This window comes from Neopsephotus bourkii, unplaced genomic scaffold (assembly GCF_033783945.1).
Source record: "Neopsephotus bourkii isolate Nb327-2 ecotype Australia unplaced genomic scaffold, CSIRO-AGI_Nbou_v1 NB_1526, whole genome shotgun sequence".
Taxonomy (NCBI): Eukaryota; Metazoa; Chordata; class Aves; order Psittaciformes; family Psittacidae; genus Neopsephotus; species Neopsephotus bourkii.
In genome coordinates this window covers 3,741,302-3,757,781 of record NW_026902002.1, presented here as the reverse complement: position 1 = coordinate 3,757,781, position 16,480 = coordinate 3,741,302, and the positions used below count along the sequence as shown (strand labels likewise).

At 41.9% G+C, this 16,480-nt stretch overlaps 2 protein-coding genes across 6 annotated transcripts in view; both read left to right on the top strand.

Moving 5' to 3' along the window:
• Positions 1-16,480, top strand: part of PTPN4 (protein tyrosine phosphatase non-receptor type 4) — a 205,303-nt gene that overhangs the window by 32,659 nt on the left and 156,164 nt on the right. The window lies entirely within an intron of this gene.
• TMEM177 (transmembrane protein 177) overlaps positions 1-16,480 on the top strand; it is a 146,305-nt gene that overhangs the window by 126,247 nt on the left and 3,578 nt on the right. For 2 of the 5 annotated variants that reach the window (XM_061370127.1, XM_061370126.1), the window contains exon 1: positions 15,818-16,471. The gene's annotated coding sequence lies outside the window, so the exon portion shown is untranslated. The other 3 variants (XM_061370124.1, XM_061370125.1, XM_061370123.1) reach the window with 3 other exon arrangements.

Sequence of the window (16,480 nt, the reverse complement as noted above, 5' to 3'; positions counted from 1 at the left end):
ATGCTGTAAAATACTAATGAATGCAGTAAAGTCTGGACTTAAAAAATAATTAGCAAAACAAAAAGGAAATACGATGTGTTGTTTTGTATTTTTTAATGGAAGTGGGGCTGATCCAGCTTCCACTAAATTAGGGTTTATTCCTATGCTTCCTATAATAAAGTATATTTATTTCCAGACCAGAACGTGCACACAAGAACTTACTCACCAAGCACAGATTTCTCAAGCTGAGAGGGACAGGAGAGGATCTAATATGGACTAAGTTCAGCCGTTCACACTGTGCCCATGCCCATTCGTACTTGGGTTGCTAAGTAGCATTAAGTCAAAGGATGCAGTTAACTGTCCACCAGCACAACCACATGTGACCCTGCCACGGGAGCTATCCTGGTCAATGCCCTCAGACAGAAAAATCTTTCATAGCAATACAAGAACGTCAGTGAGGGAATGAGACAAGCTATAGAACAGTTCTGTATCAGACAGGTGATTTGTTGGGTCTGCCATCACGTTTGCTGAAAATGAAACAGTTATTTTGCCAATAACTGCTCTACCACACTGTATGGAAAAAAAAACAACAAAACAAAACAAAACAAAACAAAAAATAAAATAAAAAAAAACCACAGAAAAAAACCAACCATCCAACCAAAACCAACCAACAAACCCAAACCTAGAAATTATATCAGAACAAAGCTAGATAAATTTTAAATATCCTCCATTACCAGACTTTTGTGGGATTTGGCTGATTTTAATTCCTTCCTCTTTCCCACCCATCACATGTCCTATTTCAGTCTATTTGATGTTGAGCAGCCTGGTACTCCCACTAAGGGGTAGGACTACGCTCCTGCATTTGCTGTATAGCTGTCAGTGCTGGCTCTGTGTTTTTCCTCCTTTTTATATCTGTTGCTCATGATTTGGATTTCTTTTCCCCTCTTTGTTCCCAAATGCTGCAAATGCAAACCAGCTATCTGTAATCTTACAGTCACTCCATTTACAGAGCAGGCACCAACACATCTGAAAACTGCCTGCAGTATCCAAGGAAAAAATAATTCCAGACATATTGTATCAATTTCAACACTTTGTAGGAACTGGCAGAGTCTAAATCTCTTAGGGCTGAATGTCTTGAATCAGCTCTGCCTTTCTCTTGTGTAGATACAAAGGCAGAATAATCCTCCTAACTCTGAGGGAGTTTAATTCAAGCATGCATCTGTCTGAAGAAATGAATGTGCTGCTCCCAGTTGACATACTTTTCCTGATGGAGGGGGAAGATATGCCTGCTTTTGTAGGCCAAATTTTGATACTTCTAATGAGCATCAGCTAACTTTACCCTAGTCCCTCATTCTCCAAGGGGATCACAATGGAGCAAATGCTTAATCTTATTCTCATTCACATCAGTAAAAAAAAATCCCATTGGTTTAATTTAGAGCATGAGTGATCCTAAAATATGAATCAAAATTGCACAACCCAGCTTTCATTGGGTAAGACTTGAAGGGTCTCCCTTAAACAAGTCCAATATGCATTCACCTGTCCTGGTTTTGGCTTGGGTTAATTTTCTTCTTAGTAGCTGGTATAGTGTTGCGGTTTTGGATTTAATACGAGAACAACACCAATGTTTTAATTGTTGCTAAGTAGCACTTCGCCTCATCAAGGACTTTCCAGTCTCATGCTCTGCCTCTGAGGAGGGGCACAAGAAGTTGAGAAAGAGCAGAGACAGGACACCTGACCCAAACTAGCCAAAGGGATACTCCACACCACAGCACATCATGCTCAGTATAGAAACTGGTGGTATTTGGCCAGGAGGCGCCACAATCTGCTGGCAGACTGGATGGGCGTTGTTCAGTGGGTGGTGAGAAAATGTATTGTGTATGATCTGTATTTCTCAGGGTTTATTCCCCTCTCTCTGTTATCTCCCTTTTCATTACTTTTTACTATTGTTGTTGTTATCATTGTTGTTATTATTGTTATACATTATTTTATTTCAATTATCTCTATGGGTTTTACCTTTTTCCAATTCTCTTCCCCATTCCACCAGGGCAGTGGGAGTAAGCAAGTGGCTGCATGGCACTGAGTTGCCATCTGGGGTTAAGCCACAACATCATCCAAGTTCTTTGTGTGCAGAAATACTGGTTTACCAAATGAGGCCCCAAACCCTGACTCATTCCTTCCTTAACCAAACTCCCACTGCAGCATTGTAAATATTACCTAGGGAGTTAGAGATTTGTTCTTTCACACCTATAGCACTATCACTTTTTCTCCCCTTCTGTAGCTGAGCTACAAGCAGTGTAGCATTTTCTACAAACATTTTCTAATCAAGACTTAGCTAATGCTGTATTAGCCTGTGATTTATGAGATCTTTGTGGTTGCCAGACCCTGGCATAGGGCATTCTGCGCAGAGGCAGCTGTGCAGAGAGGTTTTGCAGGGCTGCATCCCCAGACCTTGCCACAAGCACACCTCGCAGAAGAGATGCTGGGCATCAGCTCCTGTCTGAAGAAGTAGCCCCCTGCCAAAGAGCTGAGGCTCTTACCTCCTGCCCCAAACCCCTCCTGTCAATGGTGGGAGATGCCCGCAGGACCTGCAGGCAGGAGATAGCTCTCAGTTACCTATCCCACTGAAAGCTGCCAGCATTAATGTTGAGCCTCCCTCTCTTTCTGGATTTTCATGGCCCCTCAAGCTGTGCCCCAGCAGATAGGCAGCTCAGATGTGGTGATTCTGGTGTATCTGAAGCCACCACGCAGAGGATCTGAGCATGTGTCATGGCTCCAGTCCAAATGTCAGCCAGGCTGGAAGGGGTTCCAGACATACACAAGTTCAGGACAAATGGGCAGTCTTTTTTTCAGCCTGGAGAAAGTCGGCTTTGTGAAATGTGCCCACTGAAACCTGTACATATGGTGGCTTTAGCTGTAGAAAATTTCATGTGCATAATCTGCCTTCTGCAATTCTATTGGTGACAGCTGGGAGGTCGCTATAATTATCCTGAATTTGGATGCTGAGCAGCAGTGAGCACTTGTCTATTTGGAGGAAGAGAGAAAATTTGTTTGCAAACAGCTTGTAGCTTAATGTCTTCAAAGTGTGCTTGCCCCTTCTTGCTTATAAGGACAATGCACTGGCAGAGGATTAATGAAGTGGATATTCATCTCCTCATCTACTCAATGTTTTGTTAAAGCTGAGTTAGTAAACCCAATTAGTTGGCAGGATGCCAAGGCAGGATTAATTTGGGACTGGAGATAGGCTGATTTGGGCTGCAAGCTGGGTTTCGTGCACGGGGAATATGGTGTGACCAAGTGGCTAGTCCATGAGGGAGGTTCTCAGTGGTAAGTGGGATAAAATGGGTTATTCTCTAAGATACAAGGAAAAACAGAAGGGAGGTCATTTTATTCTCTCTTTGCACTGTTTGCTTGCTATTTTATGGGAATTGCAGATCCCTTCTCTATTTAGGAATTATTTATCTGTACTCTAATTTAGACTCTTGGTAAGACTGAGGAATTTTAAATTAAGGAGAGTCATGCTTGAAGGGATCATACAGTTCCCCAAATTACTGCATGAGAGCTAAGTCCAGTTCAGTTATTTATCAAGTAACTTGCAAAAGATACTAAAGGAAAGCCCAGAAGGATCCAGATTTAAGGCCAAGAAGACAGTGGAGCTGTCCTAGTCCTACCTAACAGAGGCAGAGCACATCATCCTGTGTGCACTACTCAGGTTATAGTAGCGTAGATTTTTCAGGACCAAGAAGCTTGGTGGATGGTGGCAGAATGAGAAATGCTGATTATGCATTTCCGAGTAAGTCTCTTAAAACTTACCTTTGTGTCAGTCATTCCCTCAGAGGGCAGTGGCACTGGAGAGTAGTAGTGCTGGAGGAGCTAAGGTGACCAACACTACAAGTCAGTAGGCACCTCAGTGTTCCGTAAGCATCTCCCAAGGTGTCAGTTTGCAGGACTTACTGTGCAGGACTTACTGTACTTAGGACTTTCTCCAAACACTGATTAGGCTTTATGGGAACACGTTCAGTTATACAGAGTACATAAAAAAACGTGGTGTGATGACCTCTGTGACAGGACATGGCACGCTGCTTCAGAATTTGTCATTAAAATTTCCAGCACCATCCGAGAGGCTTCGTGCTGGATTTTACTCCAATCCTACTCATAGTTACTGAAGGTCCTTTAAGGTGGATAATGCTACCTGCTCTCAGTTGTGCAGGCTTACTGTGAAAAGAAGGTACTGTAACACAGACCAGGAGGATGGCATACAGAGTTTTTTAAATTTTGACTTGTTAATGACCCATACAAGTGATTTCAATCATTTGTATAACTACATTTAGATTGAATGTGTTGAGGTTTTGCTCTCTTAAGCCTAAAGGACATTTTTTGGATGTGCTAATTATTTCAGTACTTTATCAATTCTTCAATGAACTCCCTGATCACAGAATCATAGAGTGGTTTGGGTTGGAAAGGACCTTAGAGATCATACAGTTCCAACCCCCCTGTCATGGGCAGGGACACCTTCCACTAGTCCAGGTTGCTCAAAGCCTTGTTCAGCCTGGCTTTGAACACTGCCAGGGATAAGGCAGCCACAGCCTCTCTAGACAAACTGTTCCAGTGCCTCATCACTCCTACAGTGAAGAATTTCATCCTAATGTCTAATCTAAATCTACCCCCTTTCAGTTTAAACCTGTTACCCCAGTGTAATAATAATGACTCCCAGAGTACAGTACAAAATCAGAAAAATCCCCTCCAAACTATTTGCCATCAGCTGTCAGATAAGAGGTATTTTCCATAAAATCTGGAGGGGTACAGAATTAGTAAGAACAGACTTTTAGAGAAATGGCTTTCCTACTTGAGGAGAGAGAATTTTCTGGGTTAGCACAAAGCTTTAAAAAGCAGAGGACTGAAACACAACTCTCTACCATGATGTCTTTCCACAACAGTCCCTGAAGAGAAATATCATTTCTGAAGCATTCAGCCTGCAAATTCAGTGAGCTATGTTGTATGATCTGTGCAGTCAAGAATGGGGTCACTTCTTACTTGATATGTGTAACACCACAGGCTGCTTTTACAGAAATAAGTGACACCCCTGAACAAAAATGGTTCAGTGTTTCTACTTTTTAGGTCTTGCCACTGTGCAGATATTAAAGGATGTAAGAGGCATGGGATACCATTTTTTTTATTGTATGCTGCAGAGAAGTTCACCCCAGTCAAGTTTAAAGCTTAATTCAAATGAAAAGCAATTAATTTGAATAAAGAGAAATTAAAGGTTGCAAAAGAATAGTTTCCAGACAAAGCTGCTGAGGCAAAAGATTTCTTCATCACTCTTGAAATCAGAAGGCCACTTGGGAAAAGGTAAGTGGAAATGTCCCACAGCCCTTCACAGGATGGGACTTTCTCCAAACTTTTTCACACTTTAGTGGGTGAAAAATGGCTAGGGACCAAGTTCTGTCAGCTGCCATGCTGGTTTTGGCCAGATTGTGCTCCACTGCACTATCTCATAACATGCCACAAGCACGTAAATTTATCTTAAACAGTAACTGGGAAATGCAGGGAAACGGTCCTGTTGTCTGGATCATAAAGTACCAGGAAATCTGTCAAGGAAACACTGGTCTGCTGGTGCTTCCTCTAGCTGTGACACCTGAAAACCTCCAAAAGGCGGAGGGTTAGAACTACCTCTCACAACTGCTGCCTGTTTTCAGAGGGCTGGTACCCAGGGCTGGCTGGTAGCTGATAGAAGCAGGCATGTGTGGTACAGAGCCCAGCAGCCAGTGGTGCAGGGAAGAGCTCACTTAAATGTGAGACAGGTGAAATGCTAGTGGGTGGGTTGGAAGAGCAAGATGGCATGTAGGGTGACAGAATTGGGAGTCCTTTTTCAGTCATCATAAAGCATTTCCTCCTGAATAGTTCTTTACTGAGCAAAGAAAATGGAGATGGAATTCAGGATGAATTTTGAAACCATTCTTGTCCATAACAATGCAACAATAACCAGATATTTGTATTTCTTGTCATGCTCCCTGCTGTTACTTGGCACACCTACTGTTTGGAGCCTTGTGTCTAACATTGGCTGAATGGTGTTGAGGGTAATGAACACGTCCAGCTGTTGCATGAAGTCCCTAGCTACTTTAAAGTAGTAATAATACAAGACCAGCATGAGGAAGAACTGAGGTCAATCTGTTTTTCAAAAAGTACCAAGGCTCTTTACCTGGACAAGTCTGAGCAGATCACTCTTCTGCCTAGAGAAGGAGAGTAAAACCCAGTTTAAGTAACTGAAGAGCACATGTAGTCCTAGTGACCTCCTGAGAGAGATTTGGAATTGAAATTGGTTTATGTGTTGTTTATCCAGAACTGATTATGTTAACAGAAATGCTCTTACTTTTCTCTGCTGCTTTTCAGAAGATTTCTTTTAATTACCTCAGTTTAAGATAGCATTTAATAGCATCTAATAGCTGAACAATCCTGAATGGCACCTCTGATTACAAGATACTAGGCAGGGTGGGAAACTTGAAGTTTTGCCTTATTTGCTTTAGAGCTTTTATTCTTTTTATGCTTGATCCAAAACCCACTGGAGTCCAAACACCTTTGCCAATATCCATTTAGTCACAGCCTGACTGCTAGCGTATGTAATCAAAACAGCCTTGCAACTAGATGCTAAACAGTATTTGTGGACAGCAGGAGCTCAGCACAGACTTTCAAACTGGAAAAAGAGGTTCTCTAGGTCACTCGTGAGGTACTTTGGCAGGGTAAAGATGGTGGCATGAGTGCTCAGATGATATTGTAGGTCTGGCACAATTTGCCCAGCCAGATTGATTCTAAAATTACCTGAACACAGCAACCTTTCAGCTAATAAAGCTGTTCTGATATTCCTTGCATGGACCTACAATAACTTGGGAATACAAGTTGCTAGAGCTAAGGCATTCAGTGTCTGAAAAAAGAAAACATTTCTTACAGCCATTTAAACAGATGAACTCTTACACAGACAAAGCTGGTTGCTCTGGGGTTTTAGCCCCTGTTTTCATGTGTATTAACTTACTCCTTGCAATCCCAGTAGAAGAGAAGTCAAGCATCTCCTCATTAAAATTCAGAGTTATTAATTTTGCCATCCTCTGTGCAATAAGCAGCTTTATTTCAGAATGCACATTGGCTGCCTTTTGCACTATAGACAGCTTTACTGAAGAAATATAGTGGTCGATAGTAGAAGCTAAGAAAAGTTGAAAGGACCGGGTTGAATCTTTTAGCCATTGGGGTTTTTTTGGGTAGGAAGTAGGTCAGGACTACCTGTTCTTGAGGTTGTTATTAACAGGATTTTTAGGTTCAGAGTTTTTATTAGATTCTTTCCCTTACAGTAACAATAGTAAATGCACAATTGAGGTGTTGATTTTTGTGTGAAATGACTAAGTAGCCACTGATCATATGAATGGTCCTTAATGACCATCAAATATGCAGGTTAGAAAACAGAAGTCAGGTGGCCTAGATCATAATCACTTAATTGATTTGGGGGAGATTTAAGGGAGAGAAGTTGCTAGTAAATCAAATGTGTGTTTTGGAAGAAAGCAAAACCCCAGAGAAATAGTATGTTTGTTTTTTTCCTATTTTGCTAGTCTTTGTGCAAACAAAGCTTTTCTCACTGCTCCTGACTTACTATGTTACTGTGGATAGGCTTGGAACACAAACAGGTTTGTTGATTTATTTCTTTTTGTTTTCCCTGGCCTACAGTTTCTGCCTGTATGCATGTTGCTGTAAAAAAAAATTCATTCTAGTTGCTCCTCTGCATGAAGCAAAAATTAGTAACAGAAAGATTTGCTAGTATACTTAGGAACAGTCTTCCTATCCTGTAACTTTTAGTCGATTAAATATTGGTATCTGTGTGCAGCAAATCAGAACATCAAAGTGATCTGTAAACTAAAATCAGCTCTTGCTGGTTACAGTGTTGTTCTGTAAGTTCTCCTAAACTTAAATCATTTTGTTAACTTTGTATGAAGAAATTATGTGAAAGAAATAGATACATTTGTTAAAACTTTCTTCTGGTTTTGAGCTGAGGATACCATGACTCATTCTCACCTGGTTCTTAGATGTCATCACCCATCTGTGAAGTTGCTTTCTGAAAACCACCTGATATGGCTACTCCCAACTTTGTCTTTAGCACTGAATTACATATGGCAAGCTAACCAATAAGTAGTTACCATAATATATGATGAGTTTTCCTTTGTCTTTATGGATAACAGGGATGGCTCCTCCAAATGCAGATTCCAGCTTTTTGATTGCCTCTCCAGTTTGTTGGCTCCCATGTGATTCTCCAGAAGTAACATGTAAGATCAGTCGCTGTTATCAACTCCAGATTAGTAGGGAGATTACTTCTGATGAATGCAAACTATTCTTGGCATTTAACAATTTCTATTTCTAAACTTGGATTATCAGTTTAACAGTCTTCTGAGGTGTTATTCCCGTGTCTTCCCTTGAGATTTGTGATATACAAATGCAAACTGCTGTGATAATAGGCTTTTGCAGGCACAGTCTAAATAATCACAAGGTTCCCTGCCTTGCACAGTCTTTGTCATGGTATTTCACACTTGTTCATCTACACGTAGTATGTTAGTCTTACCATAGTCCACAGACCTTCTGAGCCCCCTGTTTTGATTTATTCCTTGGAGACTACCTTTAGTTACGGAAAAACAACAGTTTCTCTTTTGGACTCAGTTATTATCTTGTGAGGAGACTTGAAGAGGATGTAACACAGTTTTGAGGAAATTATGTTACAAAAAATAGTCTCTCTGAAACAAAACTGTTTTCTGTAAACCCATACACATTCCCCTTTACAGGATACTGGCTGGCTTGAAGTTTGTCTTGGGGATTTCATAGAAGCCTCTACTCATGTCAAGTTATTCAGGGGATATGAAAGAATCCAGAAGTGTCATTTTTATATATAATGATCATGCTTTAACTTTTCCAGTCATGCTGAACCTATAATGTTTCACTCTTCGATATTCAGACCTAGAATATGATTGCAGTTTTAGGCAGTGTTTAGAGGAAGACATAGAAGTTTGTTCTGGAGTGAATGTAGTAGGCAATTTAATCTTTGGATGATGTATCAGCTATATAGGTCTTCAGTGCTTATTCTCAAAGGTACCCACAGTATCTTTCTTTAGAGCTTACCTTTGCAGATGGAAGGCTTATGCTTCAAGTCAGGTATAGGAAATTGTATATAGTGTGAACTTTATCGGACATCACCAGCAACATATAATTGGAGTGGCAGTAGGTGTATAAAAGAACCTGATATTGTGGTAGTCGATTTCACTTTAACAAGTATCCTGAAAAACCTATTGACCTGGAAAGATAGTAATTATATAAAGAGATCTACTAACCCATATGAAGAAACATGTCTGTTCCTCATTCCATGCTTAAGCAGGAATAAGTCTCTTTGGATGGTACTGATTTTTTTTTATTTTTTTTTTTTAGACTTCTAGCTGAAGAGGGGATCTCTTCAAAACTAGTTCATTTGCAAGGATACAGCCCACACAAGCTGATTCAGTCACATGTAAACCTGCAAGATGTCCACTCTGAGATCAGTACAGTCTGAAGAACAGCTCAATGTTTCTTTAAGTACTCTAAGATCTTTAAGTGACTGCTGCAATAGAAACAGCCTGGCCGAACATCACCTGCTTTTCCCCAAGAAAAGAGTATAGGATCAGATCCCTCCCCTCCTACACACGGACACATACTACAGTGTCAAAGCAGACATATTTCACCTGATTCAGCAGAGCAATTGGTTTATAGAAAATAGCTGTTATTTACTGTGGCTGCTTTCCGCTTCACACACTCTTTGTAAGACTTGATCAGCTCCCACACAGAAGCTGTTATTTTTCCCCACTTAAACATGCTGCCCAAGAAAAAATGCTGTGGGTTACAGCTATATGTGATCAAATCTTCTCATGATGACCTTTTCTTAAGTATTTTAACTATTATTTTCTGTCACAAAAAGTTAGATGCCACTTTGGGAGTGTGTGTGTGTGGGGGGGGGGAATGTAGCTAGGTAGATTTTATTTTTAAAACAGAAGCCCCACAGGTTGGGACTGGGAGGCTCCAGCTCTCCAGCAAAGCGCTAGGCAGACTGGCCCTCGGTAGGAAAACATAAAGAAAATGCTGGATTTCCAGTGGTGATAGAAAATTATTTCTGCATTAACAGAATGTATCTTTCACTACTATCAGCATGAGTCTTCTTTCCCTGGTCAGTACATACGTGGATCTGAGCTTTGGTTATAGCACTGAATAAGGCAAATTTGAACCTATGTGATTTCTATTAATTCAGTAAATTCCAGATAGGTCTTACTTTAACATTCAACTTGCATTTCCTCTTCATTTAGTCCAGTTATTTCTGCTGATAACTCTTCCCTAGAACTGAGATGTCTTTTCAAGTGACTTGAGGCAGGGTGGGATCTGCTGTCTGTGCTTGTGCCAGGAGCATGCACTCTTTTAATGCATGAAATTTCAAATGCATGAAATAGAGAATCTTCACTGAAAATATTACGGCATCCTTGATCTTACTTCTTTTGCCTAGCCTCTCCTAGCATAATCTGATCTTTAGAGTTTAAATTACTAGAGGCAGGAGACATATCCTTGCATATCCTTACACAGCATGCACAACTAAAGGGCCCCAGACTTGTTCATATGCTTTACCAATGTTATGAAGGCATCAATCATGCACTTCAGTTTCTAAATAACTCTGTAGGTGCCAACAAATTCTAAGTTAAATAACCATGGTAGCCTTAACAATAACCAAGATGTAGCCTTAACAGGTAACAGTGCCTACCTTCTTGGAGTTTTTGCTGTGATCTGTCAAGATTAAGAAATCAGCCGGAGTGCATGAAAAGTTCAGCAAATTAAAAAGATGCCTGCCTGATTTTTAGATACTGTCCTTGCAGCTCGACAGCCTGCAAAGCTGACATGTACTAGGTCTGATGTACAGAGCCATGCTCTGTTTAGGACAAGTGAAAGAAATTAATTGTACTTCATCTCCAGTATTTAACCATACCCACCATTCTGCTTTTCTTAGGCAAAGCACATATTTCCAGTTCTTTGGGCACTGCATCTGCATAAACACTATCAGTTAGTGTTTATGACAGACTACTGCCTGATTCATACATAGTTATTCCTAGGACCTTCATGTTGTCTTGTTCCAGGTATGTCTTGTTCCATGTATCATTCTAGCTATGCATAAAATGGAATATTTAATAATCATCTTCATGATATTTCCACCAAAGAGAAATCCTCTGGATACAGTTGTGCCTTGTGTTCCTGTCTTGCCAGCAAGCGCCAGAACCAAGTCTACCTCTGGACCAGGGTTATAAACATTTTGAAGTTTGGATTCTGTTTTGTGCTGTGGAACAAAAGACCTGGTCCACAAAGTCTGTGCTCCCTGATACTTTCCCACCAGAACAGCCTACGTTTGGTTGGTACTTTCCACAGCCGCTAATGATATGGGGAGATACATCCTTATCTGCAGTGAGTCTTGGAAGGTCATAGTGCTTGCAAAATACTCCCACCATGGAGCAGTGCTCAGGTACGTGGACTGACTCAGTGAAACAGTCCCAGTTTCTGCTTGCTGTCAATGATCCTTACCTTTGCAGTAAGCATATCAGGAGCTTAGTATGATTAAATTACTTACAAAGCTTCAACAGTATGATTAAGCCTGTTAAATATTATAGCCCTGCTTCTAATAATTAGCATTATTTTCCCAAGACTTACTGCTTCCAATTCTGAAATATCATTAATTAGCTCTATTAGGAAGAAGTGACATCTTATTTCACTATAGCTACCTTCCTTTAACTACAGCTAGCTAATTGCAGGACCAGAGCTACTGAAAATAAAGACCATATTGGTTGTAGACAACTGACAGCTGTCTAGGTTACAAGTTTGGTTTTCTATGCACTTGCAAGAAATCCCAGGCTAGACAATGAACTTACGTTTGTGAGCTTTGCTCTGGTTTTGCCAAATGGCATCACAATGATGTCTGTAGTACAGCTAGACATTAACACAGTTTAAAATGTAATATGGTATAGGGTCTGTCTGTACAATGCAGATAGACCTGAAGCTGTTTTAAATAGCAGTAGACTCCACGTGGAGTGGAACTGTGGGATGAGCAATGGGAACAGGACATGAAAAGAAATACTGGCAATATTGGCCAGTATCTTCCCTTCTCAACAACTGGTGAGATCTCAATAGCTGCACCTTTGTGCTTTTGCTTAATACTGTACACTCCAATCCCATCGTCACTTTGCTATTATCTGCAATATGTAAATGTGCAACTTGCTCAAAGTAACAAACTGGAAAGCCATTTTGCCACCAGTTTTCCTTTCCCTTCAAGGCACTAAGATTATCATTTAAGTATGAACAGGCTTGACCTCTCTACACCTGTGAAGAACCTTAATGGTCACTTAATACATCAGTTTTCAGTGCACTGTCTGTAGCATTCTGCTGTGTTTGAAGTACTTCCAGCACATTGTGAGTCACCTCAATACAGGTACTTTCTAAGTGTATGTTTTGCTTAAGAGCCTTGCACTGCTCCTCCATGTGCTTGCAACTCATTACTGAAGCATATGCTCAGCAACACTGAAGAGTGGCCCAGGCACCTGCACCAGAAACCAGGCTGACATGTCATGGCCCTCCTTCACAACAAGACTTTCCTCAGATCTACCAACATATCTCACTTCAGGGTTTTTCTTTTTTTCACACTCTAGTAATTTCTTCTGTTATTCATCAAATTCTTTGCTGTCTTCATATCTTTAATTTGACAAACACTCTTGTAGAAACCCCTAATATCTACAGTATCCAGTCCCTTGTTTTTCGTGATTGCTTCCATAGATAATTAGCAGAAGATCCTTGTCCTGAAGACTTTATAATCTCTCTCTTCCTGATATCAATGTTACTCTACGGTCATAGACTCACACAGTGCATTTATCTAGTCCCAGAATCCTGCAGTGTTTTTTTTCACCTGACACCTGCAAAAACTGAACTACATGAGGAAATGTTTGGGACATGCAATACTGCATAAACTCGGGCCAGAACTGCAAGGTTTTTCATGCTACCCTTCATTAAAGCGTATGTCTGGAGGCTGGAGTTCCCCTGAACTTGCATAAAAGGGTAGATAAATGGAATCCACAGATGAAGAAGGGGTTGGGAGAAGAAATGCATGTATCTCAGGTTGGTGGACACTCACTGACTGTGACCACGTTTACTTTGGAGATCACATAATCAAAATAAACTGTGAGACAACACAAATCATTGAGAAGTCAATGACTTTCGGTTCTGCACTTAAAAAATCAACGTTTTTGCTAAATTAGCAAAAAGAATTTATGTATAAAATGGTAAGTTTGAGAGGCAGGTGATGGTAGACATCTTCTGGTAGACGTCTTCTGGTAAAACATCAGACTGAGCTGTAATGTATTTTCGAATTGGTAACTTAGAGCATGTCCTACAGCACCACCTAGCAGGCTAATTTAAAAGTGGTCTATATCCCTTGATCCCCGACTATAACGGTGCGCTTATGCAACAGAAAGAGTGCAACTCAGTCTTCCTTCACCTTCCTTATTATAACAGCTATCTTTTGAAACCAGAATCATGCCGACATGTTAGTTGGTAAACTTGTGTTTTCTACTTTTCACAATCATATTTATTATAAAGCTCTTAAGAGAAACCACAGTGCACGTGCAATGCTGTGTTGGGCTCTTGAGTTTTTGTGTAAGGAACCATCGGTTTTTAGACATCTCTAGATGCTACAGAAAGCAGAAGCACCTTTCAGAAAGACAGGCTGCACAAACACATCCCACTGTCCCTCCATATTCACCAGGTAAGCCTCAGTGACTCTCAGACTTTCAGAATGTACCATCACACTTTGTATTTTGGTTTCAAGGAGTCTGGTCTCCAGTTGTCCATTGTCCCCCGCATGCGCTTTTTCCTTGTACATCTGCATGAAGTACAAATATCAATGCCAACTTACAAATGGTAAGTTTTGGCAGATGATAAAGCTACATGCTGAGGCTGCAGACCCATGGCTATAACAGCTCTCAGCTGTTACAAAGTGGAGATGAAGGTCTCCTCTCCTTTTACTTTTCAGACTTTCCAATGATCCCATTCAGTTTACTAATCTGATAGTAATGGAAAAAGAGATAATTTTCTATATTTTCTTCTGATAATGAGTTAAAAGCAGCTGCACAAGAGGGTCTGAGGGATGCCAGATATGGCAAAAAGTGGTTCAGAGGGAGACGGAGAGGTGAGGAAGGTGGTATCTTTCCTCTGACTTCTCCTTTTGGGTGGCAGCAAAAAGTTCATTTGCCTTGACTTGCATAAAACCACAATATAAGGGCAGACCTGTGCCCTCTCATGAGGGAGTGTGTTCTCTTAGCAATTAACACTTTTGTTACTGGAAGTTAAAACCAAGGCTGTCATTAGCAGCTTCTGTTCACAACAAGGAGGGATGCTTGGCTATGCCTATCCAGGCCTGTTTAGCACTACCATTTCTAAAATGCAGGAGATAATCTAGTAGGAAAAGGTTAGGGTGAATTATCTCCCTAGCCATCTCCCTAGGATACGTCCACATAAATCCTGGCGGAATACCTGAATTTGAGCAAAAACCAAGAGTTCAGTTTGCAATCTTAATCCTTTCATGTGAAAGCATATCTCAGGCCAAAACTTCTAGGAACTGAACCTTTATTGGAAAGAAATGCCTCAATCAGGGGTTCTATGAAGAGGGGCTGCAATCAGGGGCTGCTATGAAGAAAAATATAGATGTGTCAAAATTAATCTAAGTAGATAATAACCATGGCTTGCTTTTATTTCCATTCCACTGTTTCTCAACCCATTACAAAGCATTATTTCTACTTGGATTGTGAAAAAATGATACCTCATGACTGCCTGGTGTGAAGGGATGTTTTAAAACAACCATTGAGCATCAATACATGCCTCTCCTATGGATGAGGCAAAACTGATCTTCTACTATCCACTATCCAAACAAAACCCTAAACTGGCCAAAAGCTATTCTCTGACCTTGTTTTGCAAGGGCTGCACAACCTAGCGGTAAGGCTGGACTCATCAGAGCCATGCCCCCTGAGGCCAGTGCTTGCCGAAGGATGCTGCTGTAGAGCAAACCAGCGCTGCCAAGCGAAGGGCAGAGCTTCCCAGAGCACCCAGGCTGTGGAACAAATCCAGGCAGGATTACTGAGAAACTACACAGGCCATTTTCTGTTTCCAGCATATCGTAACTCTAAAGCAAACAAAAATCCCTGCATGTGTTATTTTCTTATTAGAGATGGCAGAGAAAACAACCCCCCTGTGATGGATGCTAGTCACGCCACTTACTGCCTTCCCAGTGAGCGTTCCTGTGCTGCAGTGGGAGGGCTGTGTTAATAATACGTATGTAAGGTATTCTGCAGGAAAAACACAGGAGGTTACAGCACGAAACACAAGGACACAGGATGGATTTATGACCCTGGCAGACAGCCCCTTCCCCGGGCCGTAGCGGCTGCTCTGGTGCCCCTAGGGGAGCACCCCTCGCCCTTGCTCCTCGCCTCCAGGAGAGCAGCGGGTCGGACCTCCCAAAGGGAAGGAGAGCTCTACCGCCGGTTTGCCCGAGGCCACCGCTCACTCTGGTGGGTTCAAGCCCTGATAGGCTGATAATCACATCGCCCCGCTGAGGGGCACCCAACCCCAACACACACAGCCCCAGCATGGAGCCGCGGCCCGCCCCTTCCCCTGCTCCTTCCGCCCGCCGCACGGCAGCTGGGAGGCTGTCAGTCCGCCGGAGCTCCGCCTCGGCCGCGGCGCGGGGAGCCTCGGTAGGTGCAGGTAGGGGCGGTGGGAGAAGTTGGAGGAGGGCGAGAGCCCGGTCTGAGGCGAGGCGCCCCAGGCCCTCGGCGCCCCCAGCAAGGAGGGGTAAAAGGGGAAGGGAAGGACAGAGAACGCCTACCCCGCGGCCTGGTCCCGGGGACAGTGTGGGAGTCGCGTGAAACGGCCCCCCACCCCACCTTATATTTTTATTTTTCGCTAAGTGAGCCTTGAAACCCTGAGGCCTGGAAGCGGGTCCGGCCCTCACTCTGCTTCCTGACCGCTAATGCTGTAAATTGGGCTTTCCCTTTCGCCTCATCTGTATGCAGTTAGAAAAATTTATTCAAACGCTTAAATTCACTCGTTTTGAACGTTAGCTGTTAGAATTCCCAGACTGAAGTGACAGCAAGTACCCATAACACCACAAGCAAATATTTCAGCATCTGGGGGAGACCACCTTATAAACATTGTTGTGGCTTTATGGGAGCTAGTGGTTAAGTTTGCAGGATATGGTCTGTGGAATTTGCCTTGTAGCTTCTGGTTGCCTTGTTATACATAAATTGTGCAGAGTTTATGGATAAAAATAAAGATGCCATATGCGGTTAGGGCAGCAGCGGGATTATCTGCAGGAGCTGAGAGTCTGTGCTTGCCCTTGGGGAAGATTTGAAAGCACAAATGCTAAAAGGTATTGAGG